The sequence below is a fragment of the Sorex araneus genome, chromosome 3 (genome assembly GCF_027595985.1).
Source record: "Sorex araneus isolate mSorAra2 chromosome 3, mSorAra2.pri, whole genome shotgun sequence".
Lineage (NCBI taxonomy): Eukaryota > Metazoa > Chordata > Mammalia > Eulipotyphla > Soricidae > Sorex > Sorex araneus.
The window spans coordinates 152744866-152749721 of record NC_073304.1 but is presented as its reverse complement, the minus strand read 5'-3'; the positions used below and the strand labels follow the sequence as shown (position 1 = coordinate 152749721).

Sequence of the window (4856 nt, the reverse complement as noted above, 5' to 3'; positions counted from 1 at the left end):
TAGTCCTGCCTGACTCCACCATTTTAGAACGGACTTCACTGAGATATGAACCTGTTGATAATTCATATGTGTGGATTTTTTGACTAAAATCTCTAGGCTTTCTTCAAGTTGGGATGGGCTACCTACCCCCATTTCCCTATATTCCTGGAAGCACGTGTAGTCACCCCTTGGAACCAACTCCAGCGCTACCATATAAGCTCTTCTACTGGCCTTGCTTCAGAGACCATAAATAAATCTCAAAAGAGATCAAAAGTCACAGTTAATCTCAGACCTGAATAAAGCTGAACAGACTGGGGTAGGTAGGAGGGGAGCATGTAAGCTCGGTGCCCGCCCAGGCAGATGCCCCAGTAGCCACTTGCTTCCATAATCCAAAATCACTGCCATGCCCCCAGCTGGACTCCATTGTCTTGACACAGATCTCAAGAAGATATTAATCTGCTAAAAATGTGGTATGTGGGTTTTATGACTGAAATCTCCAGACTTTCTCAGGGTCAGGATGGACTACTTTCCCCCACCTCACTGTACTTCTGGAAGCTTCAGCAGTCATTTCCACACATACCCAGAGCTTCCACTCAGTTAAAAAAGCTACTCCAGCAACACTGAATGCCATGAGCAAACATGGTGACCTCTCAGTACCTGTATTGCAAACCATAATGCACAAAAGGAGAGAGAATAAAAAGAAGTGCCTGCCATAGAGGCAGGCTGTCGGGGGCAGGGGGATGGTGGGGATGGTGGGAGGGAAATGGGACACTGGTGGTGGGAAAGGTATACTAGTAGAGGGTTGGGTGTTGGATCACTAACTCAAAGCTAATCATAAACATCTTTGTAATGGTCTGCCTCATAGAAATTCAACTAAAAAATTTAAAAGCAAAAAAATAATCGGACTGATTTTTTTCCTCCATGTATGTCTTACCTTGAAAAATTTTAGAACAACCTTGTATAATGGCAATATCACTGGGAAAAGATGTTAAGTAATTGCTTTTGGCTAAGATAATTCAGTAACAATGTTTAGCAATTTCCAGTTTTCAAAGTGTTCAAAGTAATATTCCCAAATAATATGAAAACAATGTCATTCAAGGCAGAAAATGGGGTCAGAGCAATAATCCAGCAGGTAGGAAGCTTGCCTTGCATGCAGTCTACCAGGGTTTGATCCTCAACATCTCATATGGTCCCCAAGCCTTCCAGAAGAGATTCCTGAATGCAGACCTAGGAATAAGTCCTGAGCACAGCTAAGTGTGGCTACATTCAAAAAGACATTTTAGGCAGAAAAGAATGATATTAATTATGAATAGAAACGGCTAGGGGCTGGAGTAATATAGCACACTGGGTAGGGTGTTTGCCTTGCACACGACTGACCTGTGTTCAATTCCCAGCACCCCATATGGTCCCCTGAGCACCACCAGGAGTAATTCCTGAGTACAAAGCCAGGAGTAGACCCCTGTGCATAGCTGGGTGTGACCCCCCAAAAAAAGAAAAAGAAACTCATAGCTGCTCCACCACTCCAGGAGAGGTTTGCCTCCAACTGACAATCACTGGACCTTTTTCAGAATGGGAGGCAGGACCCTCCCTTCCAACTTTGTCCCACAGCCTCCCCACTTGACCTGCCATATTAATGGTCCCACAGCTCAGGAGGCACACAGCCGCATATGTGGCCATATCACAGACTACTTAGCAAATTACATACTGTCCAGTCACACTTCCTGTCATTCAGTGAAGACAGGTAGAAAAGGAGGAAAGCAACTCCCAGCCTAATCCCTCAGCATCTTCCAGGGTCTAATTACAAAGACTCACCCCCAGCACAGCAAGAACTCTAGAAAACCAATGTTGAAAATCTTGGTAGAAAAAGAAACTTGGGAGAAACCCAAGTTCAGTGAGTGAAAACAATGTCATTGAAGACATGAGCAACACCAACTAGCTCAGTGAATTGACTTTAGTCACACCATGGTGAGGATGTTTAAAGAACTCAAACAATAATCCGGAGCTGCTGAGCGAGAAACAGACCCTCTGCTCCTAAAGACTTTGATTCCAGAGGTCTTCTAACCCATTTTGGCATCCAGAGCAGCTTCTTACAGCAATGCACTGGGACTGTGAGCTGGGCTACAATTCCATGCTGCCCAGGGATGGATTTTTCCTCTCCACCTTGTTTTCTGCACGAAAAATGGCGGCGGCAGCAATATCCACTGGACAAGAGCCACCGTCTAAGACTCCTAACCCAGAGGTATATGGTTTTTGCAGTTTGGGGCCCATAGGCAATCATGGGAAGTGGGTGTTACCGGCACGCCCTTGGCCCAGATAAATCTGGAGCTGCTGAGCGAGAAACGGACCCTCTGCTCCTAAAGACTTTGATTCCAGAGGCCTTCTAACCCATTTTGGCATCCAGAGCAGCTTCTTACAGCAATGCATGGGACTGTGAGCTGGGCTATGAAATTTCTGGCAGAATTATCCCTGGACTTTATACAGAAATCCAAACCGCATGGACGCTGCTGCGGCCGCACAACTTAACATCTCTTAATTGTCAGCAATGTAAAATGGTTCCTTTTTAGTAGGTCTGACTTTGGGGGGAAACTCCAAACAATAACAGTGAGTTTTTTGTTGAAATATTGAAGGTAATCAAAATAGCAGACATTTCTCTAGACTGTGAACTAAGCCATAGCCCCAGGCCGGCCAAGAAGAGGAAATATCCCTCTTTCCTGGTTGTTTCCCATTTTCAGGGAGAAATGCAGCGTGGCATCCACCATACTATGAAGCGCAGGAAGGGGGATGAGAAAAAAGAAAAAAAAAAGGAAAAGAAAAAAAAGAGTTATGTACTTGGAGCTGGGACTACATATCTCTTCATTCTAAGCAATGGAAAACTAATTATCAAATGCTTCCTTGGTAGTAGGGCTGTCTTTCTTGGGGGGAACTCCAACAACAATAGTGAGTTTTGTGTTGAAATATGGAATGTAATCAAGATAAAGAGAAAATGAAGTAAAATTCATCAGTTATGCAGTTGGGGGTGGGGGAGGTGGGGGTGGGAGGTATACTGGGGTTTTTGGTGGTGGATTATGGGCACTGGTAAAGGGATGGGTGTTTGAATATTGTATAACTGAGACATAAGCCTGAGAACTTTGTAACGTTCCACATGGTGATTCAATAAAAAAAAAATAATAAAATCATTTCCTTCTTAAAAAAATAAATAAAAAAAGAACTCAAACAATGGTACAGGTATTCAGCAAAGCACAAGAAAGTATAGAGCTGAGGGACTGGAGAGATAGTACAGTGTACAGGGCACTTGCTGAATATTATTATTTGTAATTTATTTGCAGAGAACTAGGAAATAAATATATAAACTGAAGAGAACCCAGGAAGTTGACTGTGCTGCTGCTGCTAAATTGCTTATTAGAATGATAATGACAATTGTTTAGAGAATGGGTAAGGGGAATAGAAGGGTAAATAAATAAGTGATTTCTAGATCGCAATCTATAGGTTCTGATGAGATGAAAGGGTAACATCAAAGGTAACTAGGGGTTTGGAAAGATAGTATAGTAGGTAAGGAGCTTGCCTTGTACACAGCCCACCAGTGTTCACTCTCTGGTACTGAACAGGGTCTCTGAGTTCTGCCAGGAGTGATCCCTGAGCACTGCTTGGTGTGGCCTCAAAACAAAGAACAACAACAAAACCAAACATCCAAAGATATCCAAGATATCAAAGTTGAAAATGTGAGAATATTCGTGATCAATTTCATCTTTAGTGGAAAATGAGAAGAAACTGAGAAGCCTAAAAATGGAGTTTTCACAAATATAAGAAAAATGACGCTTTTCCGACTGGAGCCATGGAGGGCGCAGAAGAGAAGAAAAAGAAGGTCCCTGCTAAGCCAGCAGCAGCTACCGCAGAGAAGAAAAAGAAGCTTCCTAGTGTGCCAGAAACCCTAAAGAAAAAGCGAAAGAATTTCGCAGAGCTGAAGATCAAGCGCCTGAGAAAGAAGTTTGCTCAGAAGATGCTTCGAAAGGCGAGGAGGAAGCTGATCTACGAGAAAGCTAAGCATTATCACAAGGAGTATAGGCAGATGTACAGGACAGAGATTCGAATGGCTAGGATGGCGATAAAAGCTGGCAACTTTTACGTTCCTGCGGAACCTAAATTGGCTTTCGTCATCAGAATCAGAGATATCAATGGTGTGAGCCCCAAGGTCCGAAAGGTGCTACAGCTTCTCCGCCTTCGCCAAATCTTCAATGGTACCTTTGTTAAACTCAACAAGACTTTGATTAACATGCTGAGGATCGTGGAGTCCTATATTGCATGGGGGTACCCAAACCTGAAGTCAGTAAATTAATTAATTTACAAGCGTGGTTATGGCAAAATCCACAGGAAGCGAATTGCTTTAACGGATAATGCACTGATAGCACGAACTCTGGGTAAATATGGCATTGTCTGCATGGAGGATCTGATTCATGAGATCTATACTGTTGGAAAACGCTTCAAAGAGGCAAACAACTTCCTCTGGCCCTTCAAATTATCTTCTCCCTGGGGTGGGATGAAGAAAAAGACCACCCATTTTGTAGAAGGTGGAGATGCTGGCCACAGAGAAGACCAGATCAACTGGGTGATTAGACGGATGAACTAAGGTATCTACCGTATTTTTATAATCTGGTCAGTTAATAAGTGACTGCTTTCAAATAGAAAAAAATGAGAATTGGTAGATGAATAAAATGCTATTTTCATGCATAATTATCACAAATAATTTATTTGGGAGGCAGACTAAGAGGTAGTCAGAACTTACTCCTGGCTCTGCCCTCAGGGATCATTTCTAGCAGGGCTTGGGGACTCACAGGGTATGCTGTGACTTGAATCCACAGCAGCTGCATGCAAGGCAACAC

At 43.2% G+C, this 4856-nt stretch overlaps 1 pseudogene; it reads left to right on the top strand.

Annotated features, from left to right (window-relative positions):
* The first annotated feature begins 3811 nt into the window (after positions 1-3811).
* On the top strand, positions 3812-4603 carry LOC101550888 (60S ribosomal protein L7-like; annotated as a pseudogene).
* Positions 4604-4856: the final 253 nt, after the last annotated feature.